At 43.5% G+C, this 27847-nt stretch overlaps 1 protein-coding gene and 1 pseudogene across 1 annotated transcript in view; both read left to right on the forward strand.

Annotated features, from left to right (window-relative positions):
• LOC106143952 overlaps positions 1-16049 on the forward strand; it is a 20566-nt pseudogene extending 4517 nt beyond the window's left edge.
• Cdyl (chromodomain Y like) overlaps positions 1-27847 on the forward strand; it is a 133476-nt gene that overhangs the window by 5108 nt on the left and 100521 nt on the right. The window lies entirely within an intron of this gene.

Here is a 27847-nt window from a genome sequence, read left to right on the forward strand (position 1 = left end):
TTTTTTTTTCTTTTTTTGGATTATCAAGACAGGGTTTCTTTGTTTAACAGTCCTAGCTGGGAACTAGCTCTTGTAGACCACGCTGGCCTTGAATTCACAGAGATCTGCCTGCCTCTGCCTTGGGTCCCAAGTGTTGGGATTAAAGACTTGTGCCACCATCCCCCCCACTAGTTTTTCTTTTTTACATGCTGTTGAATTTTGTTGAGTATTGTTACACTTGTATTCTTTCATTCGGGGTATGAGTTGATAGCATTCTTTAGTTGTGCTTTTTCTTGTTTTCTTTTGGTTTCTGGAGACAGGGCCAACTTTGAAGCCTGTCCTGGAATTTGTTCTCTATACCAGGCTGGCGTTGAACTCACAGAGATCCTCCCGCCTCTGCCTCCTGAATGCTGGGATTAAAAGTGTACACTGCCACTGCCCAGCATGCTTTTCAGTAGTGAAGCTGTTGGTTTTTGCTTTCATGGAAGACATTTTATTACGCTCTTTGCTCATTACTGGTTTGTTCAGATTTTCTGTTTCTTTATATCATTCAGTCTTGATTGTGTAGGAGCTTTCAAATTTGATTTCTTTTGTGTTATCAACTTGATTAGCAAACACTTGTTCATAAGTCTCATGAGCCTTGTATTTCTGCTGTTTTTCTTAATTTTTTTTTTCTGGTTCAGCTAAAGATTTGTTGATTTTTTTTTTTATTTGGTTTCTTTTTTTTTTTAAAAAAAACCCTCTCCATGTGACCCCTCCCACTTTCTAAATTTCACTTCTCTGCTCTAGCTTTTGTTTTTTGTTGTTGTTTTCTTCTGTTTCTTATTTATTTATTTATTTATTTATTTATTTATTTATTTAAGATTTCTGCCTCCTCCCCGCCACCGCCTCCCGTTTCCCTCCCTCTCCCCCCCGATCAAGTCCCCTCCCTCGTCAGCACGAAGAGCAATCAGGGTTCCCTGACCTGTGGGAAGTCCAAGGACCACCCACCTCCATCCAGGTCTAGTAAGGTGAGCATCCAAACTGCCTAGGCTCCCACAAAGCCAGTACGTGCAGTAGGATCAAAAACCCATTGCCATGAACAGAGAGTTCTCAACAGAAGTTCAAATGGCCAAAAGACACTTAGGATCATGCTCAACGCCCTTAGTGATCAGGGAAATGCAAATCAAGACAACTTTAAGATACCATCTTACACCTGTCAGAATGGAGAGGTTGTGGAGAAAGGGGTACCACTCATCCATTGCTGGTGGGAATGCAAACTTGTGCAACCACTCTGGAAAGCAGTGTGGCGGTTTCTCAGGAAATTCAGGATCAACCTAACCCTGGACCCAGCAATACCACTCTTGGGAATATACCCAAGAGATGCCCTATCATACAACAAAAGTATATGCTCAATTATGCTCTAGCTTTTGTATTGACCTGTATAATTTTTGGTCAGCTTGATACAAGCTAGAAGCTAGATTTTTCTGGGAGATGGAATCTCAGTTGAGTAAATGCTTACATCATGTGGTCCGTAGGAAGTCTGCAGAGCATTTTCTTAGCAATGATTAATGTGGGAGGGCCCACCAGCCCACTGGGAGCAGCTCTGCATCTGGTCCTGGGTAGTAAAGTAGATTGAGCAAGCCAGTAAGCAACCTTGCTCCATGGTCTCTGCTTCATTTCCAGCCTCCGGGTTGCCGCCCTGACTTCTTTTTATGATGGGCTGTATGCTGGAAGGTGAAATAAATCCTCCCCTTTCTAAGGTTTTGTTTTTCGTTTTTCAAGACAGGGTTTCTCTGTGGTTTTGGAGCCTGTCCTGGAACCTGCTCTGTATACCACCAGGCTGGCCTCAAACTCACAGAGATCTGCCTGTTTCTGCCTCTGCCTCCCAAGTGCTGGGATTTAAAGGCGTGTTCCACTGCTGCCTAGCCTAAGGTGGTTTTTTTTAATTATGTAAAATATTTTTAAATTCCTTTTAATTTTTGAGATTATAATATAATCTCTTCATTTCCCCTTTCCTCCCTCTAAACCTTCCCATATATTCCTCCTTGCCCTATTTCAAATCCATGACTTCTTTTTTTATAATTGATACTATATACATATATATTCCTAAATACAAAAATATAACCTGTTTAGTGTTCACACTCTCACTTTTATGTATGTTTTCAGGGCTGACCGTTGCTAACCAGATAGGCGGTTGTGCCCTTCCCTGGGGAAGGCTGTTTCTCTCCTCAGCTTGCCCTACTTGCTTGTAGTTTTCTATGTACGGTTGATGCCTGGCGAGCTTTCCCTGGCTCCCATGTCCACTGTTGTCCTGTTCAGGCCATGTTTAGACAGTCCTGTGGGTGAGACTTTATGGGTGTAGCTTCTGACGTTTCTAGAAGACACCTCTCAGAGCACACTCCTTGAACCTCAGGCTCTTACCACACCCCCACTCCTTGCTTCTGCAGTGATTCCTGAGCCTTGTTTCCGGAGTCATTTTGGAGATGTGTCTCTTGGGACTGGGCTCCACAACTCTGCATTTTGATTGGTTGTGGTTTCTGTAATGTCTCTGACTGTTGCAAAGAGAAGTTTCCTTGATGAGGAGTGAAATACTTAGAAGGTGGTTAGGGATTATGCTGGTTTACTAAAGTGGTGGTTATAGGTTCTCCTCTACGATCTGTGACTTAACTAGCTCTGGGTAGTTGGCTAGGTTTCCAGTACCAGGCATGAGTTTCCTTTTGTCGAGTGGGTTTTAAGTCCAAATAGAGAACTGTTGGTTACCACCAAGGAGTGCGTGCCTCTGCTGCCCAGATAGGATTATTATGCCATGCTGATTGTTGTTGTTGTGGTTCATACATGGGTGGGGTAGGGTGGGGCTATTAGTTGTTCCCCTCCTTTGGAAGCCTGCAGGGCTCTTGTGTTTTTGTGAAAGCTAGTCCTCAAGGAGGAGGCTGTCGGGTCAGGTCCTGCAGAGGGCCTCTGGGCCCTCTGAGTTGCTGGTGTTTATCAGAGCAAACTAGGACTTAATGTCTTCTTCCTAATGCTCCTTTTGCATGCCTTGCCTTGTGGTTACCATTGGGTTTACAGAAAATATACCATAGGTATGGCAGGTTATTCTTAGCTAATATACACATTTTAGCATAGTATTATTAATTCTTTAAGAATCTCATGCAATGTATTTTGAATACATTTACCCCCTTCCTCCCCCTAACTCCTTCTAGATTCACTCCCTACTTTCTTACCCATTCCTCTGTTTTATTTTAAATAACCCACTAAGTCCAGTTTTGCTGCCTATATATATACACATATATATACACACACACATATATATGTGGGTATACACAAACACTTAGACACACAGACACACACTCATGAGTGTAGGGCCACTTGTGGGAGCATAGTTGACTTGTCAGGGACCATACCCATAAAAAAAAAAAACCCCACAGCCATCCCATCTGCAGAAGTGATCAGTTGTCCTTAACTCTTCAGCTGGGGGGGGGGCTCTTGACCCTCTGGACACTCCCTGCTAGAAGGTTGGTGGGCATGTTCTTGCGCAGGTCCTGTGTAGGCATAGCTCTGTGGGTTGAGCACATCCGTCTTGTCATGGCCAGAGGATGCTGTTTGAGTCTGGCTCTCCTGGTAGTTTTCAGCATCTCTTTTGGCCATGTTATGGTCCCTGAACCCTGGGTGAGGTGAGAGGTGGTGATTTAAAAGAAAACCAGCTCATTGGCTCCTTTTCTCCTTATTTTAAAATTGGTTGTTTCTTGCAGCATTTCGAAGCTGTGATGCCATCATCTGCTTTCTCAGCATTCTCGAGGAGCTGGTTTGTGACTGGCTCCATTATAGGAAACCGGTCTCTTTATGGTTGCCTTGGAGATCATTCCTTTGACTCTGCTGTTTTGGAGTTCTACTCCCGCGTATGCTGTATGACCTTTTATGTGTTATACTGCTTTTGCGAGTTTGTGCCTTATCAGGCTATTCTGTCTGCAAATATTGTTTCTTCTCTAGATCCACACCCACTCTTCCTCTTCCTTCCCTTTGGACTGGCATCCCTTTGCCCTCAGCGTCCAGTGCTGGGGTACCCCAGCACCCTCTTCCACTCTTCTGGGATTCCACATAGTTACCTATTTGGTCACCTTAGTGTCTCTTTATTGATTAGTCTCTCATTTCCATCTCCTTGATTTTCTTTTTAACTTCCTTTTTCTATTTACATATGAAAGTTGTTGTTTGTTTTCTCTTTATGTGGGATAACCTTGTATCTCCTTGATTTGAACTGAGTTTAATTTGATAATTCCAGTTCAGCGGGTCACCTAACTGAAGGCGGCGTGTCATGAAACATTGGGTAACAGTAAAAGACTTTTCTGAATGCAGAAATGAAAAGCAAATACATAACGCACCCAAGGTGTTGCTGGCAGTGCACCCCGTGTTGCTCTGGTGACTTCACTGTAGCGGCAGCCAGCTAATCACAGCAGTTCACTTTGCCACCACCCGCCACTGCCTATTGCTGCCTGAAACACTGGTTCCCATCTAAGACCTTTCTGTCGTGGAGTGCAATGACATTAGCCTTGCAGTCTTAGAAGTCCACATACAAGTTTCCTGCTCTCTTAGAAGCACAATGGTTTAATTATGGAAAAAGAAGACTTGATAGTTGTCTATCCCCATTCTTTATCATGTGAATACCAAATTAGTCTGTCTTTGGATTGTATGTGTTCGAATATTTGATTTTGAAATTGTTTTACGTTGACTCGAGTTTTATAAAAATGCTAAATTTTGCTTGAGTTTAGGACAGAACTTCCAATACTTTGCTAAATAGCTGTAAACACTCTTCTTTCTTCATGTACTGTATGCATTTAGGTGAAGTGGCATATTCAGCATTGATAGTTAAACCATCAAAATGATCGCTTAACTCTGACAAACATCGAGGATTCTGGGTTATTCTTTATGTAAAAAGGAGTGCTAAATTTGCTCTCATCTTTAATAAATGGTTAAATTATATGTATACCAAATAATTGTTTTAAATTAAGATTTATATCTACAAATGTCAGAGTTTTATACTCATTTTCTATACTTGTGTGCTCGGAGTTAAGAATTTTTTTGCACGGAAAGGTTTTGAATGGAAAAGTTTGAATTCGCCCATTTCGTATTTTGACTGTTTTCTGCTTCTGAATATTCTGGATGACCATGTTATTGTTGCCCCTGTGCCCCTCCCTTCATCCCTCCTTGCCTTTTGTCTTTGGTGTCGCAGTAGTTATTTACTCCTTGCTGTCACAAATGCCAGGCAGAGGTGATTTATAGGAGGCATTACTTTGGCTCGCAGTCTGTCTATTAAGGGATTTGGTTTATCATAGTGTGGTGGCATGGTAGACGTGGCAGCAGGAGTCACTCAGGAGTGAGACAAATGTCACATTGTGTCTGTAAACAGGACTAGAGAGGAAGGAGCACTGGTGCCCAGTTGGCTTTCTCCTTTTGTTCATCCAGACTTTCAGCCCAAGGAATAATGCCACCAACAGCCAGGGTCCTCTTCTAGAGCTAACCTAGTTTATAAACTCCCTCGCTCAGAGGTGTCTTCTTGTGGATTTCTGTCAGTTTGGATCACTATTTGCTGCCACGGTGTTGATCTATTTTTACGATTTACTCATTCTCCGGAATTGGAATTGGAGGTGTGCCTAAGGTTTTTCTTGCTTCCTGCAAGCCCAGTAAAGCCTGAAGAGTTACATCTTATTAAAGGTCTGGTTATTTGTGGTTGGGGGCGGGAAGTCCTCAGAACTCTAGTTTGCTGTGGCTCCTGCATCTGAAGAAGCCCCCCTCCCCATATTTGGAACTTGTAGTTACCATGACGAAGTGATGGGTTTGGAGGGTTTGAGCCAAGGCTGTATTTGTCTGATGATATTGAAATGCAGATAAGGGTGAACTGGATTTCATATGACTGTTTATGGAATTGGGGATAGTTGTTGCTCTGCCTAGTTTGTCTTATGAGCATATCTTCTCAAACTTTTTTCTTTAGCTAAGACTGACTTGTTCTTAGCCTGCCAGCCCCAATGTCTGTCTTCGTTCAGCCTGCCTGGTAGGTAAGGTTCTTATTCCACAGGACCTTGAAACACAGAACAAAGAAGCCACACGTCATTAGCACCCCTCTCTTGAAAGTGTGGGGCCATTTTGCTCCTCACTGTAGTTACCCCTTTTCACCTCCTTGTCCACTGTTTTGTCATAGTGTGTTGTGCAGTTTCTTCTGCAATGGTTGAATACATATGTCGTTGGGAATTCCGTGGTGTGATGCCTGGGGACATGAATCTGGCAGACAATCAATGGTTGCTGTTACTACTAGTGATTGGCGTTTGAAATCGTAACTTATGTGATAATGGGACATGTGGTGTCTGGTATGGGACATGAGGTGTCTGGTTTGGGACAAATCTTGCCAGGCATTTTGGAGGCAAACTAGAAAGAACCTGAAGTTTGCACAAATTATTTGAGGGGAGGAAGATTTTCTCCTAAAAAGCTAGATTGCATTGTTGTTATTAAAATGAATATGGGATGGGAAAGATGGCTCAACAGTACAGGTGGTGACTGCTTTTGCAGAGGGTCAGGGTTTGGTTGCCAGCACCCACAGCAGGTGGCTCACAACTGCCTGAAATTGTATTTCCAGGTAATCCCATGCCCTCTTGTGGCTTTCATAGGAACCTGCACACGTGTAGTGCACATACATACACTCAGGCACATACAATTGAAAAAAAAACCTTTAAAATGGATTTTTTGTTTTTATTTGTGAAAGTGGCGTGTGTGGGAGGGGAGGCTTTTATCTACCACTGGTGTCAAATAGCTGGTGAGCTCCATTGTCTGCAGAGTATCTTAGTGGGTGTATACTTTCTGTCCGTAAGAGTTCCTGCTGCTTGTGGTTTTCTAGAAGGTGCTGCTGCTGTCCCACTGTTTGGTAGAACCCAGCACTGTTGATTGCAGGTTACGGATATTCTTTAGTTAAAGTTTTACCTTTCTTTTTGTCATTCATTTGCGGTTAGAATTTCAGGATATCAAGTAGATGCACATGGGCATTTCCTGATTTACCATGTAACTAATCTCCAGTTCAGCTAGTTAGCACCCGAGAGAACTTGGGTACAGCCCTTTACATTCTTTGTTTATGAAAGTAGCGACATACGTATATCGGTCAGCTCTGGGGCTCCATGGTACTGCTTATGTTGATATTAGACATGGTGTTTATAGCATGACACACGAGTGCAGCCAGAAAGGAACGCGGATCTGCTAAGGCAGGTTAATGATGTGCCGGTTAGAGAACATAAGTTATCAGGTGTGTTTATGCAAAGGTGTGTGTTAGAAAGATCTATCTAGAAGCTCCTTTAAAAAAACTATGGCACATAAGTGGTAAAGTCAAGGTCATTTTTATGATATGTGTTTTACAGTTTTTACCTATTCTGTTCATTCTAACCACGGCAAAATGAGCAAACGTTCTCCTAGGAAATTGAGATGGAGTGGAGGGTTGAGTGGCTTTAGAAGGTGTGACCTGTTTATGTCTGATGTTACCCTAGAACTCGGAAGAGATAATTACTATGTACTCCACAGACAAGGGAGTGAGTATTGTTGCGAGATGCTTTAAAATGTTTCAGGAATATGAGCCATGATAGTGACTTCCTGGAGCCTATTGGCTCTTGATGTGTGTGTGTGTGTGTGTGTGTGTGTGTGTGTGTGTGTGTGTGTGTGTCTAAGCTTGTTTTAAGAAGCAGGAATTTGTTATCTTCTAGAAAAATCATTAAGTGAAGTATAGGTTGATTTGGTGATGGGTTAATGAGATTTGTGATGGTTAAGGCGTCATCTCTTTTCCGTGCTTGTTTTTCAGTGAAGTTTAAAGCTCCTGCTTTCAGTTGGGTCATCTTCCTGCCGGCCACTCAGAAGCTTCAGGGTTGGTCTCAACTAAGCCTCCTGTTTAAAGAGTGGTGGTGTTGCGCTGTCGTCCAGAGTGCTGTAGCTTGAGTGAGGAGTGTCCTTCAGAGACCTGCTCTTAAAGGCTTGATAGATCATGAACCTGTGGGTTATTTGAAAGTGTCAGACCCTTTAGGGTGCGGGATTGGGGAGGGACAGGCATGGTTGGAGGAAACTATCGCTGGGGGCTGTCTTTGAAGAAACTACTGGGGTCTGGCCGCCCTCTTCTCTGCTTTCTAGCCACCATGAAATGAGCAGCTAGTTGAACTTGAGTAAGTCTCATTGCCATGACATGTTTTCTTGCCACAGGCCCCAGCTGCAGCCCCAAACATCGCCGTTCACCTTAGTTGTCTGCCTTGGGTATTGGCAGGCATGTTCTCCCTAGTTTTCTTGATCCAACCATGTCCAGTCTTGAACTTGTCTTTGTTCCCCACCAGGCTTTCTGCTCTAACTCTTGGCTTTGGCCATGTGCTTGTTGCCTTGCAGAGCTCTGGACCAGGGCACAGGAGCCTGACTGCCTTTTCAATTTAGCTAATAAGTTTTCATCTGTACACTCTAGGAAACTGCTTTTCTTATCTTATACTTCAGGCACCTAGAGTAGAGTGTAAGCAACTCTAGTTTAAACCGCCTTAGTCTGTCTGGTATATATTCACCTCTGATATGCAGACATACAGATGATCTTTTGAGCTTCTAGAAGAGGTGGGTGTGTGTGCGCACCACACACGAGCCTGTGCTGAGCTTGTGCGAATGCCTAGAAGATGCTCATTAGCATATGGTTTGTTGTGTTCTTCCTCAGATTGTAATAGAATGAAATTTAAATTGAAGTTTATGCCCTGGCAATGCTGAAGCATACATGGGCAGTCTGTGTATGATGGTTCTGTTGAATTTGTCCATATTGGGTTTCATAGTCTGAGGATGGCTGGCACCAGATCTCATTACAGATGGTTGTGAGCCACCCTGTCGTTGCTGGGAATTGAACTCGGGACCTTTGGAAGAGAAGGCAATGCTCTTAGCCGCTGAGCCATCTCTCCAGCCCAATAGTAGGAAATATATACCAGTAGCATCTGCAGTTTGATACCTAAAATGGTGGATAATTTTGATCCCTCTCTCTGCTATGGTTTTTCCTATCCATGCTCTTTGGCTCTTCAGTGACTCCTGTGTTAAATGTCCTTGGTGCTGTGGGGAGGTGTTAAAACCTCTAAGAAGTGGGGCCTAATGGGAAGTCTTCAGGTCACTGGGGGCATGTCCTTCACAGGAATAGTGAGAACCTGTGTTCTCTTGCCTTTACCTACTGGAGCATCTTGTATAGATGTGTGTGCTCATGTTGGTAGGAGGAAATCAAGTATTAAGACCAGAAACCTTCAGAGCTGGGTAGCCGTAGGGACCTAATAGGTAGTACTCTTCCCATTGTGAGAAAGATGGCCCTAGGGAGGAAAAGAACACAGTGCCAAGGTGGAGATAGGAAGGGGTTGTTCTAAAATTCTAATTTTTCAGTCTCAGTTCTACTAAAGAGGAAACTGAAACCTTGGACGCTTCATCTTGGGGTTCCTGTGGCTAGTTCTACAGCAGTAAAGGGATGTGGGTGAACTGGGGGGGCTGCTTCAGTAGTGGGGCAGGGCTCTCCCTTTGAGAGAAGTACCTGCTTTTAAGGAAACATTAGGACAGAAAAGGATATTGTTCTGAAGGTGGGTCAGGTAATCCTAAGATTGGATTGCCCCTCTATGTTCCTTAGCTGTTGCTCTGGGTAATGGGCTGCAAGTGAAGGCAGGATGGAAATACTCATCCTTTCCGGGCTTTGTGACTGCCGTTTTCCACTCAGGCGTGGGGAGGTTTATGTCATTTGCTTGTGCATGCCAGCTTCCTTCCCTGCACTGCCAGTTATCAGCTCTGCTTTTCAGGGCTGCTGAGTCTAGTCTGGTGTCTTCTTAGTGATGTGTGATGAGCTGAAGTCTCTGCAGCCTTGTAGCTGGAGCATCCATTCCAGCACAGTCTCGGGATGCTTCTTCTGCATCGTATTTTGTTCCAGAGATAGCCCAGTGACACTACTTCATCTAGGTCAGTGGTTCTCAACCTGTGGGTCATGACCCCTTGGGGGGGGGTTCCACGTATCAGATACTTACATTATGTTTCATAATAGTAGCAAAATTACAGTTATGAAGTAGCAATGGAAATAATTTTATGGCTGGGGGTTACCGCAACTTGAAAAACTGTATTAAAGGGTCACAAGGATTAGGAAGGCTGAGAACCACTGGGGTCTAGATCTAGAAGCTTTTTCGTTGGGGTAGGGCCCTTTAAACATCCCCTGGAAAGGTGGGAAGATCCAGGAGCCAGACATTATCCATGTGTTCCCACTTGTAGTCATAGCATCTTGGAGCTGGAGGTAGGATCTGGCTATCCTGGGCTACACAGGGAGATCTGTTTCAAAAGAAAAGAGGTGTGGATGCTTCATGAGCTTTAGAAGGCCAGTGGACCAGTGTGTACGAAGACTCTGCTGTGCTTGAAGGATCAGCTGTGGAACCTAGAGTCGTTTCCAAAGTTCTGTAAAGTACCCTAGCACACTGACATCATTCTTAGAGAGAAGGTAGCTGTTGATTGGCATCTCCAGACCCTGGCGCCAATGTCACTCTTTGAAGAAAGCTGACATATCCCCCCACCCCCTTCCCGTCGATCAGGTGCAGATAGCTTCTTGGTTAGGGGTAGGACTTTGTACCTACTTTGCCTTCGTCAGCTAGGGATTTGTCTGGTTTGAAAGTTTTCTGTGATGACCTTGAACTTTAGTTTCTCACGCTTCTGTTTCCCAATTACTGTGGAGAGATTTGTGCCATCATATCAGGCCTGTGAGGTACTGGGAGTTCATCCCCAGAGTGTGTTACTTCCCCAAATTACATCCCCAGTCTCATTCAGTCCCTTATTGTCTGTGGACATCCATAGTGTTTGCAAAGAGTAGCAAATACATGGGAAGATTGAGTTTTCTCCCTAGCTATCTGATTTGGATATTAATGACAAGAAACTGTTTACTCTTTAAGCATCCTACGTTTATTAAAGGTGGTGCTTGAATGGTTTGCCCAGCTGAGATTTTGAAATGAATAATGAAATATCTTCTTTAAAGAGACCGTGTCTTACCTTGTTGTTCAGGCTGACCCTGTCTACTGCTTTCAATTATTTGCTCTCTTAGCTCTTCGCACTACAGGGTCACAGCCTCTAATGAATTCCTTGAGTCTCATTATGTAGCCCTGGCTGGACTGGAACTCAGAAACCTGCCTGCCTCCGCCATAATGAAAGGTTTTTTTTGGGGGGGGGGTTATGAGACAACATTTCATTCAGTAGACCAGGCTGACCTCAAACTCACTGAGTTCTACCTACCTCTAAGTGTGAGATTAAAGGCACATGCCACCATCTTTTGGCGATCATAATGAAATTGTTTAATGTGACAACTAGTAACTTAGAGATCTTGTAACTTAAAACCATAGCTTCATATTTACATCGGTGTCTGCTGAGGGCTACGGTAGCTATGCAGAGTCCAGGAGGGGCGTGTTCCCTCTGTGGTTGAGGTTATTTTGTTGTGTCTGAGATGCCATTGTCCTCTAAGATACGGACTCATACTTCAGTGGCATAAAACAAGTTGTTTTCTTGAAATAAGCATTAGAGACTCACGGATTTCCCAAACTGTTCATAGTGTCAGTTGATAGATGGTAGTTCCTTTATAAAAGGTAAAGTCATTTAGAAAAAAAGATTTATTCTACTTTCTGTGCATGCATGTCTGTCTGTCTGTCTACAGAGGTACCTTGTGGAGGCCAGAACAGGGCATTGGATTCCCTGAAGCTATAGTTATAAGTGGTTGTAAGCTACCAAATATGAAGGTAGAAGGTAGAAGAATAGCAAGTAATCTTCACTTTTGAACCATCACTTCATCAGAAAGGGGGGAGGAGAGGAGATTGTGTGTACACAAACACGCATGCCATGTTGTACTTAACGGAGATCAGAATGTAAGCGTTGGTTCTTTCCTACCAGGTGGGTCCTGGGAATTGAACTCAGGTTGCCAGGCTTGGCAGCAACTTCTTTACCTGTTGGGCCTGAGAATCCGAGTCACTATCTCTATGTTCCTTTTCTTTCATGGTGACCGTCTCTGGGCGTTTCTAAGTAAAATGCACAGCAGGCCTGACTAAAGTAAGACATTTTTTTTTTAACACTGCTGTGAAACTAAATAAGGCTTGACTAATTCCCAGTTATTTCAGAGACAGCCAGTCATGGAAATCTTTGTGTGGACAAAAAGGAGTGACTAATGATGGGGTAGAAAATTAATAAACTTTATATAAGATGAAGGCAATCTGCAAGGAAAATGAACTCAATGAATCATCCCGGAGAACAGTTTTTTGACTGACTTAAATTTAAGATGTCTAGAAAGATGCCTAGAGCATCATTGAATACAAAAAAATCAGAGATTGGATTTGTTCAGGCAAGTTGATTGAAAATTTTGTCTGAGAGGAATCACCATGTTTCTTTTAAATAGAATTTAAGTGTCTACAAAGAGAATGAATGTAAGCAAGCCATGGTTTGACATGTGTGATGACATTTAATCTTTTTCTATGTTAATGTGGGCTTTGCACAGTGCTTGGGCGGGTGAGTCTTGCGGCAGAGGACAGAGTCTTCCCTGTGCTCCACATTACTCACTGAGGCATGGTCTCTTGTTGAACCCGAGCTTGGTAATGCCCCAAACTAGCTGGCCAACTCACTCTGCAGATTCCCTGTCCCTGTCTCTGGCTTCTGAGGGTTGGGATTCCTGGTGAATCACAGCATCCACCTTTATGACCTTCATGGGTTCTGGATATCTCAGCTCTGGTCCTCACGCTTGCTGTTGTGTGATGCTTCAACCACGGAACCATTTCTCCAGGCCATGTGGTGGGGTGTGTGTGTTGGGGTGTTGTTTGCTTTTGTTTCGTTAGACTTTCGTTCAGCCCTTTATGAGATGTTTTTTTAGAGAACTGGAGAAACAAGTGTTTGGAAACTTACAGAAGGCTTGTTCAGTTCCAGCATTACAGATTCCTTTATGAGGCTAGAGCAGTGGCTGAGCCTGTTAGAGCACTTGCTATTCTTTTGAGAATCAAGTTCAGTTCCTAGCTCCCATGTGGTTGGGTACCTTACAACTGTCTTCAGCTCCAGCTTCCAGGGGTCCAGTGCCCTCTTCTGGCCTTTATGGGCACATGAACACATGAGAGTATGCACACACATATACATAAATATTTTAATTTATTTAAGAGTTTTTTTCGTTGTTGTGCTTTTTGGTGTGTGTGCCTTTTTGCCTGTGTGTGCATATGAGTATAGGAAGCCAGATCAGGGATACAGGTAGGTGTTTGTAAGACTTTTAAACGGTTCTCTGCAAGAGCAGTAAATGCTTTTAACCACTGAACTATCTTTATAGCCCATAAAAATTAGTCTTTTTTTTTTTTTGAGAAAAAATAAAAGAAGACTAGGGGTATTGTTCATTGTAAAATGGTTCTGTAGGTCATATCTTTAGTGTGTGGCAATCAGAGAGCTTAGGCAGTCATGGAGATGCAGAAGAAGACATCTGAGGTCTGGGGATGTCCCTCGTCAGTGTTGTAGGAAAACTACTTTGGATTTGCACAGTCATCAACCTCACTCATGACACGTTTAATTTGTTGCTTTTGTTTCTTCCAAAGCCCATTTCTCATTTTTGGAGGGAAAATTGGGCACTACGGAGGGCATTTCAGTTTGAGGTTTCATAGAGACAGCATTCCGTCTGAGGATTTGTAGGGACGGGATCGTTTGTTTAGTGGAGGTGGTGCGTGGAGACAGAAAAAGAAAGCTGTTGAGGAACTCAGACCATTGAGTACCTGTTTCTTGAAGCAACTTGAGGAATCTAGTTTATTGGGTCACCTGACACCAGAAAATGAAAAGTGGCATACATGAGACACTCCTCTGATCGTGACAGAAGGGAGAGCCACAGTTCACATCACTGGAATTCCTCCCCAGAAGACAGAGAGTACTCTGATTACAGCCAGTCTGACAGAAGAGGGTATTCTTACCATGTCAGCATGGAATCACGAAGTAGGAACTGAGAAAAATGCAGAGAAAGAGATGTGGATTAGAAAGTCCCAGAAATGACCATCTCCTGGGAAAGGGCTCCCAGAACGAGCCATAGCCCAGAGTTCTACATACCTGCTAAGAAGACAAAGAAGGACGAGCAGGATCCACTGCTCACTCGAAGTTGGTGGGGCTGCGGGGAGACAGGGGAGACGGGATGGAACATATGTCCCTCCCCTAAAACGCAGGATTATGCAGTAACAGATTACAGATAAAAACAGCCTAGCCTACCAGAGAATGAGCTGGAAGCCCCTGAAGAAATCAATCAGTGGTCTCATTAAAAAGGTCAACATCTCCAATATAAGTATTATTATCCAAGATCTCCTTCAAGAAAACCTAGTAAGAGGGGAGAGTACTGCTGTCCAGGTCTGTCTTGCAGGTGCAGAGTGCTTCTCCAGTCTTCACTCACGTTCACACACCTTTGGTGGCGGTAATCAACTCAGAATTCCCACAGATTGGAGAATTAATCCTCTAGAGACTTAATTTCTGAAAAGGATATCAAAGGAATGATAAACTTTACCTGACTGCTCCAAAATTTGTGGTACTTCTTACTAACCAAAATGTGGCACGTGAGGTTCTGTGATTGAGATGCTCTCTTTGCTGCTAGAAAGACCAACAGATGGCATCATCGAGGTATGTGGCCTCAGATTAACCCAGCCGTCACCAGAAGGAATCAGTGCTATCTTTGAATGCCTGCGGAACATTCTACATAGGTCTGAGATCAACCAAAGAGCTCAGGACACTATTATAGTGGTGTTTGCTATACAGAAGGACAGATTCAAAGATCACCCTGTTATTTGGGAAGGACTTGATTTAGTGGAAGAGGACGATCAGGCTACCCGTATGCTCCCCTTGGAGAATGACTACGATCTAGAAGAGATGTTCTTAATGTTTTCAAGATGGATCCTAATTTTGCGGAGAATGAAGAGAAGTTTAAAGCTATTAAAAAGGAAAAAATTGAAGGAGACAATGATTCAATCACAGATCAAGAAGCTGGAAGTAGTGAAGATGAGGAGGAGGATGAAGGAGAAGAGGAGGAAGAAACTGTTGATGGAGACAGTGATTCAGTCACAGACCATGAAGCTGGAAGGAGTGAAGATGAGGAGGAGGAAGAGGACGGAGCACACCAAAGTAGCCATGACAAAACAGAAATCAACCTGGTCTCATTTCACCATGCAAGATATCTGCTATCCAGTCTAGTTTAGATTTTGAAGAATGTGCACACAAGTTGCTGAAGATGGAGTTTGCTGAGAGCTAAACAGAAGAAGCTCTACACCATGGTACTTGGTTGCTGTGCCCAACAAAGGGTCTCTGAAAAATTTTTGCCTTGTTAGCTTGGCCCTTTTGCATGCTGAAAAAAGAATACATGCAATCATTGAGAGTCTATTCAAAGAATGCTATGATAACATCCATTGCTTGGAAACACACTGCTGAAGAATGTTGCTGAGGTGTTTGCTCACATTTTCTACACGGATTCACTTCCATGTAGTGTTCTGAATGTATCAAGGTTAGTGAAGAAACCACTACATCATCTAGTAGAATTTTTGTCACAATATTTTTCCAGGAACTGGGTGAATGAATACATGGGTCTTCCTCAGCTGAATGCGAGGTTAAATGATGGAACTCTACAGTCATTCTTTAAGGACTATTACCTCGAAATAACCCACAGAATACCTGGTTTGCCATCAAAGTTTTCACTTCCATTGGTCTCAGAGGTTCATGGATGAACGAACTGCAAGGGACCTGCAAATACACCCCAGAAACCAGGAGCTGAGCAAAAGAACCTCCCCTCCCGACTTCGTCATCTTTGGCATCCTCCTCAGACAGAGTCTGATTCCTCTGACTCAGATTCTGACAGCAGCAAGAGTAGTTCAGACTCTTCAGACTCCTTAATCCTCCATCAGTCAGAGCTCTGCCTCAGAACCTTCATCCAACAACCGATGGAAGCCGAAGCAGAGATCCACATTCAAGTACCGGGCAGAGCTTCTGTAGTTCGGTTGGCGAGAGGGAGGAGCAATATTACAAGCAACGGGGTCAAGACCGTGAGAAAACCTACAGAAACAGCTGACTTGATCTAGTGGTAATTCACTGACCCCGAACTGACAGCTGGGGAACCCGCATGGGACCAAACTAGGCTCTCTGAATGCAGGTGACAGTGTGGCGTGGGCCGCTGGCAGTGGGACCAGGATTTATCACGAGTGCTTGAACTGACTTGGAGCCCATTCTTTCTGGAGGGATACCTTACTCAGCCTAGATATAGGGGGGGAGATCCTTCCTTGGTTCTGTCTCAAAGTGGTGTGCCAGACTTTGTTGACTCCCCATGGAAGCCTTACCCTCTCAGAGGAGTGGATTGGTGGAGTTGGGTGAAGGTGGGGGAAACAGGAAATGGGGAGGAAGTGGGAACTGGGATTGGTATGTAAAATTAGTAATAAAAATAAATAAATAATATAGATCTAGGAAAAAAGGTAGATGTGGGAGAGGAGAAGGTGTTTTGTTAGCCAGCACCTCTCTGAAATATGATTTGTCTGTCTTCAGTCACTGTGTAAACCGGCTGACACTCAGCCTACATGCAGAGTCGAATCTCATCCCCTTAGTTATGATTTGTGGTGAAGGCTCTGTGTATACCTGTTGAAGAAAGGATGGATGAGAACTCTATTTAGTAATGAGCACTAGGCACTGCACACCATTCTGCATTATTATGTGGCTATTATTCCACATTCCCTGTATAACTGATCTGTGGAGTAGGTTACATCAAAAAAGCAGCCCTGGCTATCGGTCTGCCTCTTCCTTTTGGGTCCCACCAGTTAGTTTCTTTCCTTAATTTTGTTTAAGAAATCCTTTAATACCTTTAATCCCAACATGTGAGAGGCAGACACGGTGATCTGTGAGTTCAAGGCCAGCATGGGCCAGTGTGTCTTGAGGTAGGCAGAGGACTACAGATGGGGTTAGAGTCTCAAAGGTGTCACACTTAGGACCCTAGAGATAGCTGTGCTGAGGACCTTGAGTTTTAGTGGTGCAGCGTGGGAAGCCATGGGAGAGTGACGCACTGACACTACATTTTATGAGCTTGCTTCGGATGCTGTATGGAACCAACTGCGAGGAGCCCAAGAAGAGCCACAGAGGTCAGAGGTAGATGAGGAAGTAGGCACAGCAGCACAGATAAGGTACCTGGGGAGGATGTAGCAAACGCTAGTGGGTTGTGAGCACTAACTGCCTGTCATGCGGGACGTGGAACTGAGAGCTTGCTTTAGTCTTGTGAGGAGGTCGGAGGATTGTAAAGAAGTCATGTTTTTGTGAGTAAGGGTGTATTTGTCACTTATTGAGGTAGGGCTACTGCTTAGGGACCAGTCTGGTCTTACTCTTAGGGAAGGCTGTGAGAGCAGGGAATATGAGGAACTGGGTTTTGGGTGTCAAGTTTGAGGAACCTGTGTCCAGAGGGTTGTATTATGGGTTACAGATTAAGACAGGTGGTGTGAAGTTCTCTTGTGTATGGACTTGGTCAAAGCTTTGAACAAGGTCAGCCACACAACAGGAGATCAAATGGAGAGGGGACTGGGGTACTTGGGGTGTTACATTGGCCACACTCGCTGTATAGAGCTCAGGGGAGATGACCATAAAGGTGAAAGAGGCTAAGAAGTAGGAGAGCCAATACTTAGGCTGCATCTCCCTTTCTGAGCTCTCTCTAGGTTTTTGTGACTCTTGGCAATGGCTCTTGGTAACTTGACGGTTGGTTACTGGTATATTGAAAGGGTATTTGCATCTTCTCATGTGTGTTTAGCTTTTCAAATTAGCATGTCACTTGGAAAATCTGCAGGTTCCTTTATTTTTATATGCAGACTGTCTTATTAAAGTTGACACACTTTTGTTTATGAACGCTTTCGTCTTTTGTATTGGCAGCATTGAATATGCATTGTAACAAGTATTCCTGCTTTGTTTCTGATCCTGGAAGGGACTGGTTCTGCCATAGTAGGGGAATCTATAGGAATCTAGATACTCTTTTAATCTGGAATTGTTTAATCATGGTTATTGAATTATATTGGATATTTTCTGCATTTATCAGAGATGATTCTCTTAGCCCCGGCTGTTTTAGTTTTCTAGTGTAGTAAGTATGTTGTGTGTTTTCTGATGGGAAACCATCCTTGCATTGCTGCCGTCTTTTCCTAAAAGTTGCTTGTGGAGGTTTCTTGTGATCTTGTAAAACATTTTATTTGGGAAATAGAGTTTGCATTTGTTTTGATCAGGGTTCAGCTATTATATAGTAGTTGATGTGGCTTGTGAGTTGGACAGTATCTGGACCTCCCCCCCCCACCACATACACACTAAGCAATGGTCTGAATGTGTCTGAGGGAGTTTCTAGATTAGGCTAATTGAGGAGGGAAGAGCGCCTTAACTGGACTGCCCTGTTCCAGGTCCCCAGCTGAGTAAAAGGGCAAACGCCAGAGTAACACTGGCATTTATTCATCTCTCTGTGTGTTTCTTGACTGTGAGTGGCTGAAGTCAATCACCAATTGCCTGGACACTTCTGCCTCCGAGGCCTCCCCTCTCTGATGGACTGTATCCCTTCAAACTGGACCAATAGAGAGCGGCTTATGCACCTTTGGTCAGGTCTTTGTCATAGCAACAAGAACATGCGTGGCAAGGATGAGATACCTCTACAGTCCTGGTCACCTTGGAGGTTCAGGCCAAGAGGGTCTGTTGAGTCCTGAAATTCAAAGGCCAGAACAGCGTAGTGAGATCACGTCTCAAAGTGAAAGACATGGTGAGATGGGAAAGAAAGCCTGACTACCCGTCTTTTGTTTGAAACTGCAAGCAACATACAGCCGTAGTTTAAACAAACAAAACCCTCACTCTGTGACAACAAATCAAGGCTAAACAATTTCAGAGTTTGATGCTGAGGAAAGGACTCTGGTCTGATGCCCTTGCCTCCCAGTTCCTGAGTGTGTATCACCAAGCTCCTACATCTGTGCCATTTTCAAAGATACATTTGATTTGGTACATTTTTGCTGGATTAGATTAATTTTTCCAGCATTACCTTTGAGTGTTTATTGTGTTCTTACTACTTTTCTTCCTTGTATGCTAATGTATTTTTTTCTTCTTCAGCTACATCTTTTTCTTTCCTGAGATAGAATTTAAATAGCATAAAGTGTACAGTTGACTAATTTGTTACACTTCAGAGTACTAAAGCCATCACTCCTGTCTGATTCCAGGACATTGTCACCACTCTGAGTGAACCCCATATCTCATCCTTCCCCCAACAGTGGCAACTGCTAGTCCATGTTTTATCTCCATGAGTTTGTCTGTCCTGGGTATTTCATATAATAGAGTCATATAATACCTAGCACTTGATCTCCAGCTTCTTTTACTTAGTATGATGTTGTCAAGGTCTGGTCATGTTGTGAAATGCATCTTTTTTTGGTAGATAGCTGTTTATCAGTTCTTCAGTTTTGTATATTTGAGTTGTTTATTGTAATTAGTGCTATTTTGAATATTCAAGCTATAAGATTGGTATGAGCATGTGAGTTTATACTTAGGATTTTATAGAGGACAAGAGGATTATGGGTAGTGAATCATTGCTATTGCTTGTCAACTGATAACTTTACTATGAGCAATACTGGTGACTGTTTTTGTTAGTCTTACAGCTAGAGACAGCTACTGCCTCTCCCTACTTTAGTTTCTCATTTGAGTTTCTGTCAAGTTTTCTTTCTGCGCTCAATAGTTGTGTCCTTTTATTGCGGTGTCTGAGTAGATATGACCCTTTGATCCGAATCTAGGTGACTATGTTTGGTCCTTTTGGTACACGTTGATGCCTTGGAGGAGTTACTTAGGTTCCTGATGTCTTTCCCTTGACTCATAGCAGAGTGAACAGTGACCTCATGAAAGGTGGCCTTCTCTCCCTGTTTCTTATCTGAAATTCATGTGTTAAAATTTATTTTTGGTTCTCCTACATATGTTTTTTGGAACTCATTAGTGAAACCTGAGAATTTCTTCGTGATTAGTTTTTGGATTGTAGATTGATTTAAAATACATAAGGCTATATAGATTTTCTACTTTAATCAGAGTTGTGTTTTTAAGGAATTTACTTCATCTAAAGCTAAATTTTGTTTAATCTATTTAGACAGTTGATATATTTCCTGGCTAGTCTTGGACTACTGAATTTATGCCGTTCTGTTTACTTCAGCTTTCCAAGTAGCCAGGGCTGTAGCAAACCTCACACTTTGCTTGTGCTGTCTTTACTCAGACTTGGGTTAGTTTTAGATACTCGAGTTTCTTCCACTCATATATGGTCTTGCTTCGTGAATTTTCTGTGTATATCTGGAAAGATTGTAGATTCTTTCATTCTTGGTTGAGTGTCTCCTAGATCTGGTGACTTGAGGTTGATGCTGTCAATTTAGATCTCCCTTGTCTGCTCTATTTTTTGTCCATTTTTAGTATTGTACAGTGTTAGAATCTTCAACATTAGCTTCTGCCTTTGTTTTTGTTTCATGTAATTTGAAGTTGTTATTAGGTGAATATGCATTTTTAACATTGATATATTGTCCTAGACTGACTTTAAAGTCACCGTGGATCATATTTCTAATAAACCCTTAGAAGTTGACCTCATTTTGTGAAGCCTGTTCTAGCCTTGGTGTTTCTTTGGCCATTGTAGTATTTTTAGTTTGTTTCATATTTGCATTTAAAGTACCTCTTTAAAATAGATTATATGTGAATTTTTTGTGTGTTTTGACCTTTAAAAAAGTTTTAATCTACTTTTTCCTTTTGAATAGACTTTGTACCATTTACAATTATTTTTGTTTTTAGAGTTATGTATGGGGAGGGGTAAGGTGCATGTGAGTGCAAGTCCTGGCAGAGGCCAGCGGTATCACATCCCCTAGGAGCTGGAGTTACTTAGGTAAGCTCTCCAGTGTGGGTGCTGGGAATTGCAGTATGTGTGTGTGTTTTTTTAAATATTTATTTATTATGTATACAATATTCTGTCTGTGCGTATGCCTGCAGGCCAGAAGAGGGCACCAGACCCCATTACGGATGTTTGTGAGCCACCATGTGGTTGCCGGGAATTGAACTCAGGACCTTTGGAAGAGCAGACAATGCTCTTAACCTCTGAGCCATCTCTCCAGCCCCCTGCAGTGTGTGTTTTTAGGCTGAACAGTCTTTCCGACCTCTTATTTACATTTAAAACATTGTTTTACTCTTTGCCCACCCCCAACCCCACTCCATTTTGCTTTTGATTAAACCAAGGCCTCTTGCATGCCTGGTAAGTTTTCTGTTCACCAAGCCACATTTCCCATCCTATTATTTACATTTAAAATCATTATTAATCTGATTATATATCTAGATCTCTCATATTTTGCTTTATTAGGAAGAGGTTTTGTTTGCTTTTTGTATTAATTTTTAATTATCCCACCATTTCTTTTGTTTTCTAGCTGTACATTGGTTTATTGAGGAAGAGGGTAGTTGATTTAAGGATTACAGTATGTATTATAGCTCTGTCTTAATCTGCTTAGTATGGATATTCAACCTGGAGGGAACCATTTTGCTGTGGTGTGTTCTCATGCTCTTCTCACCTCTCATGATCATGAGTTAGAACCTCTGTGTTTTCTGTACTTTATCAGTGCATTATAGAATTTTCTTTGAACTCGTCTTTTATAGAAACCAAGATAGAAACTGCTTATTAGTAGGTCCACACGAATACTGTTCCCGACTCTTTCTTCCTTCTTATCCAAGTTGCCATCTTCTGTGGTTTCTGTTTAGGCTGTAGGACCTAGTATTTTTTATAGCAGAGATCTTCTTTTTGAAGTGATGGTTTTGCTAGGTGCTAGAATTCTTTGCTGAAAGGCTGGCTGTTTTGTCTTGCCTTTAATCAGTTGACTGTGGTGATCACGTATGAATATGCCAGTTGTTTCTAGGGCGAGGCTAACCCATGTTCTTAAGTTGCCATTGGTTTTCTGCCCACACCATCCGTTTTCTCTGGCTTTATCCAAGGTGTGCTTCCCTGACTTTGAGTGGCTCAGTTAATCTCTATCAGGGGATGTTTGAGGTTCCATGAGCTGTGGTGGTGGAGGTTTTCAGATTTTCTAACCTATCTTTTTGCTTTTTGTTATCGTTGTTGTTGTATACTTATTTTGTTTACTTGCTTGTTGGTTTGTTTTTCTATATTTCAACTGATGGGAGAAAGGAAGCACCCCTCACTTGCTAAGAAGGTGTAGTTTTGATAAATGTTTTGTTCGGGGCTGAGATGGCTCAGTAAGTAGGTGTGAGAACCACCTGTTTGTAGTCCCTGAACTCATATAAAGTCAGGTGCAAGAGCCTGGGAGTGAGCTGTGGCCATGTGCGCCTTTCGCAGCAGCCCCTGGGAGGAGGCGCGGGCCCCTGTCTGCTCCAGGCCAGCCTTACCTGCTTGCTCATTGGTACCATGTTTTCCATTCATTTCTTGAGCATGTTTTTAAAAGTATTTGAAATCCGCCGGGCGATGGTGGCGCACGCCTTTAATCCCAGCACTCGGGAGGCAGAGGCAGGCGGATCTCTGTGAGTTCGAGACCAACCTGGTCTACAGAGCTAGTTCCAGGACAGGCTCCAAAACCGCAGAGAAACCTTGTCTCGAAAAAAAAAAAGTATTTGAAATCCTTATTACTTAGAAATCCCTTGGCATCAGATTTTGCAGTTTTGCTAGTGTTGTGTACACCTTGATGTCTTTCTTTCTTCTGCTGAAATGGGGACATGTGCCATAGGGACTCTGTTTCTTTATGCTCTTAGGAGGATTGCTGGGTTCCTATTGCAGCAGACAGTAGAGTTACCTGGACTCCAAGGACTGTTCTCCCAATGCTTTGAAGCTGGTTAGCCTATGCTGTTGTGGTCTGGGGTCCACTCCCCAGGGCTTGTGCTCCTGGAGTGCTGGACATGTGCTGGGGATCTGAGATCCTCTTCATCCTCTGGTTTCCTTCCTGGGACTTTTCTGCCTTGCCAGCTGTGGGCTCTGCACCTGGCATTTGTGCTTTCTGCTGCCCTAGCTGGGCATTCTTGGGAAAGTGGGTTTGTAGATTTGGCTCTGTGCTGCCCTTGGATTTCCTCCCAGTCCTGATTTCCTTCTTGCCCTGCTGCTTGTGGTCTACCCGGTGCACATGAGGCTAAGCTGTGCCATGTCATGTTCAGTCCTTGTGCCTACAACCCGGTGACGTCAGAATACCCTGCATTTGTAGCTTACCTCCAGCTCGTGTGCTGTGGTATGTGAAACCATTACCACAGCAGTTCTCAACCTGCGGGTCACGACCCCTTTTGGGTGTATGACCCATTTACAGGGGTCGCCTAAGGCCGTTAGAGAGCACAGATATCTGCATTATGATTCATAACTAGCAAAATTACAGTTATGAAGTATCAACAAAATGGCTTTATGGTTGAGGTCCACCACAACATGAGGAGCTGTATTGAAGGGTCACTGAGGAAGGCTGAGAAGCACTGTATTGGCAGGAAAGACTGGCTCTTACTGCCCCGGCTTACAGCCGCAGCTGTAAACTCCATCGTTTTTACTTATTCTGTCTTTGTTTTGTATAGTTTTAACTCTTTCTTGGGTTTTCGTGACAGTCTTTATGTTTCTTTATTTTTAGTTTGGTTTTCACACATGATCCCTATGGGTGTTGGATTAGCCTCTTCGATATTCTGCTGTTAGAAAAAGTGGATTGTTAATTTTTTTTTTCTCCCTTTTTCTGGAAATAACAGGGTAGTTTGTTTCATGAGCATGGCTTCCTGTAGAGCTGTCATTGCTTCTTTGGTCGTTATTCTCTTCATGTTTAGATCGCGATGATTTTGTTTGAGACTCAACTGCTGGTTCCTTTCTGAACAATTTGCATTTCTTCTTGCATTTCTCCAGGGGAGGAGGGGTCAGTGAGGGTTTCTGAAGCCACAGCTCTAGAGCGCCCTCTTCTGTCCTCAGCAGCTACTTGAAAAGGTGCCCTGGTATTGTTGAACCCAGCTTCTGTCTTTCGTTCTCCTCCTTCCCCCACTTCCTTTGGATGGTTTCTGTCACTTCCTTGCCTCTGCTCTGGCTGCTTGCTGTCCCCAGCAGTGTTCCACAATGGCCAGTTCTCCAAGACTGCTGTAGCTTGTCTGCCTGCGTTGTACAAGCAGGTATAAGCTTACCTGCAGGTGGTTAGTGCCCAGAAACCCCGAGGTCTAGACTGCTGTCCGATGCTGTCTCCGTTTGCTATGCAGTTACCCATCCGTCATGCCTGGGTACTTCTGTCCCGTCTGTCAGATAACTGTGACCCTCTCTGCCTGTCCAGACCCGCTGCGTTTGTGCCTTTGCTCCGCTCATTTTTCCTGCCCCTGGAGCGCTGTAGCTTGTGGGTTCACGGGTTGTTGTCTGAAGATTTTGACTTTTATTAGAGAGGGCAGGGAGATGAAAGGTGCCTTTGCTCTCACCTGTCCCTCACATTTCTGCCTCCTGGAGGTCAGCAGGTTGGACCCTACTTTGAAGGCTGGAATGAGGACAAGATCTGCCATATCACCAGGACTGGGAGGCCTGTGCTTCCTGTCATTCCCCATTTGCCCTTTGACCTGGGACCCTGCCTGCCCGGGGAGACTTTGATCTGGCCTCCCGCCTTGCCAGGCTCATGGTCCTCTGTCCTAGTCTACATCATAGGCACCAGCAGTTTTGGGGGGACCAATTGCCTTGATTTTTTTTTTAAGTGTTTCATCTTTATCTTTCTGAAAATACCCCTTCTTGCCAGCTTGAATGATGGTTATTTTGCAGTATTCAAAAGGTTTTCTTGCTTGTCTGTCTGAGAAGGGTCTCACTATGTAACCCTAGTGGTCTTGGAACTTGCCATATAAGCCACACTGGCCTCAGACTCACAGAGATTCACCTGCTCTGCTTCTTGGTGCTGGAATTAAATGTGTGCGCCACCACACCCGGCTTTAAGAGTTATTTTATTCAACTATAGGTGCATTTATTATTCTAAAAAGGATGTCTTGTTTACCACATTGGAGGAGATGAAAATGTCATTTTTTCATTCTTTAAAGTTGCTCCCCTCACCGCACGCCGTGACTTAACCTTTCTCAAGATGCACTGCACTTGCTCTGCTTCCTGCGGCCTTCTTTTTGCTCTGCGTACATCCTTAAACTACCTGCCCCTTAGGGCTCCCGGGCGAGGCCACTCATTGTGCTAGACTTGGGCTCTTAAGTCACTTATGGGTTTGGCCAGTGTAAATGGTAGGGAGAGAAAAGGTGTGACACCTGTGTTACTAGACTTCAATAGTCCAGGGTCTGTCCACACTGCACAGACTGGAGGGAGGGCACAGAAGAAAGGCCCTCAGCAGCACCTGTGCTGAATCCCCACCCTCCAGCTCCATACAGCCAAGGATGCTAGGACCAGGAGAGAGCAAGAGAGTGGAATTACCACACAGGACCAAACACAGGAACTAGCCCCTCATCCCTGGTGAGTGAGGCAGGTGTTAGTTCCTCTTTCAGAGCTGAAGAGGGGCCTTCAGCTCTGTCTAAAAGCACCCCAGAGCCCTCTTGTCCCCACTTTTCCATCTGCTTGTGACACCAGGGTCTGTCCTGTCCTTCCTTGTCTGAACTGCTCTAAACAATAAACTGTAGCCTTCCCTGGTTTTCTAGAATTGCACAGCTTCTCATACCTGAGTAGTATGCAAACTGCTGATTCTAATGCGCCCGCTCCATATTCTCTACTTCAGGACTGGTGAGAGACACCTGAAGGTCTTTGAGAAAATCTTTCACTGGTACACTGCCAGAGGAGTTGTTAAACTTGTGTAAACTCATCTCTTAAAATGAAGACACAAAATTGGTTAATTGTGTGGAACGGTTGGCTCCATTTAGCACTGGTGTCTGTCCCATTTTTGTATCTGTTGGTCTGTGTGTTCAAGGTTACATTTGTTTCAAATACAGGAAAATTTAGTTATCAATGAGTTTTGTTACATAGAGGTTTGAGTCAAAATTCAAATCACTCCCCCAAAGAACTAGACATTAGATCCGAATAATAATGTTATATTTGAACTGCTATGATTTTAAGCACACTTAAGATGTGCTAGCCAATAATTAGTTTCTTCCTACTAAATATAAATTTGCTTTATTTTTAGAAACTTTAAAAACAAATAACACTAATGTTAATCATTTTAAATATCTGGGTGTTATTACATTATAATTTATCTTGTGTACATGTGTGTACTGAGATTGGAAAATCATATTTAAATGTAGTTTTAAGCTACATGGCAGAAGGATACAGAGACAGAGGGCCATGTACCATCAGGAAGGACCCGTGTGAAGGAGAACTTGGGGGAAGGAAGTTGGTTGAGGGGAGAAAAAAAATGACTTTATTTAGTTGCAAGTTAGTTTTTGTTGTTTTTGTATTTTGTTGTTGTTGTTGTTTGTTAAGACAGGGTTTCTCTATGCGGCCCTGGCTGTCCTGGAACTCACTCTGTAGACCAGGCTGACCACTAACTCAGAGAATTGTTTTTCTCTGCCTCCCAAGTGCTGGGATTAAAGGCATGTGCCACCACCGCCCAGCTATTTGCAAATTTTTTTTTAAATATAAGGTTTATAAAAAATTTAAAAATAAAATTAGGTACTAAAATTTAAAATGCAAGATTGTGTTTTAATTTTATATATATATGAGTTTTTTGCCTGTATGTATGTATGTGTGTGTGTATGTATGTGTATCACATACATGCCTGGTATGCCTATGGGCCCAAGACGGCATTGGGTCCCCTAGAACAAAATGATGAGCAGTTGTGAGCTGCCTGGTGGGTGCTGGGAACAGAATCTGCATTCTCTGCAAAAAAAAAAAAAAGCAAGTGCTGACCTCTTGTGCTATCTCTCAGTCCATGAAAAGTTTGTTTTGTTTTTAAATAGGAAATGCAGAGATCACTTTTCTTTATTCTCAGTTGAGAAACATACTTGGGCACAGCATGAAGGAGATGGGCCTACTTCTTCCTCCGTTCCATTTTTGCCCAGCTCTCTTGACTCTACACTAGGTCAACAGGGGCTGCTAGAGGGGCACCACACACAAGTGTCCCTTTTCCTTCGCTGCGTGGTAGTCCAGGTGCCTGCAAGCAGCTAGCAGGTCTCTGCACAGCTGCTCTTCATCTCAATGCTTGGTTTTCTTGGAATACCCACCCTCTCCTTCAAGGCTGCAGTCACAGCTTTGGGCTGCCCTCCATCAACCTCCTTTTCCTCTTCATCGTTTGTCTCCTGCCGCTGCCACCCATGGATACATGAAGACTTCTCTTGCCCATGGTGATAGCTAATCTTGGCCATTAACTTGACTGGGCCATGGGATGCCCAGACAGCTGGGAAGGGATATTTGTGGGGATACCTTTAAAATTGTCCGTCCCAGAAAGAGATTAGCGGTAGAGGCGAGTAGCTGTGGGTAGCATTGATCTGTCTGCGGGTCCATTTAGTGCAGAAGAACAGGGTAAATTCTTGTTCCTTGAATATGTGGGGTTCATAAGAGATAGTGAATCCCAGAGCCACCAGCGTTAGGCTCTTGGTCTTCCTAAAGTGTCACACAACGTTTCTCCTTAAGCTTTTTGGGCAGTAACTTTAGTGCTCTGTTGGCTGATTTTTGCCTGCTGCAGTCATTTCTGTTGAGGATCTATTCTCTTTGGCTCTTCTACACTTGTATGACTCTCCACTCTGACCTCTATTTACCGCCCTTTACAGTGTCATCTTAGACCTTGTTCTGAAGCCCTGCCTTGGAGAAAGCCATTCTCCGAGGATGCTGTGTTGTTGGGGAATGGTATTTAGAACCCTAGATCAGGGCACAGGATATGCTTGATGGTACTGCGTGTCGTGTGTGTGTGTGTGTGTGTGTGTGTGTGTGTGTGTGTGTGTGTGTACCGAGACTTTGATACAGGGTCCTTTTCAT

This window comes from Microtus ochrogaster, chromosome 16, assembly GCF_000317375.1.
Source record: "Microtus ochrogaster isolate Prairie Vole_2 chromosome 16, MicOch1.0, whole genome shotgun sequence".
NCBI lineage: Eukaryota > Metazoa > Chordata > Mammalia > Rodentia > Cricetidae > Microtus > Microtus ochrogaster.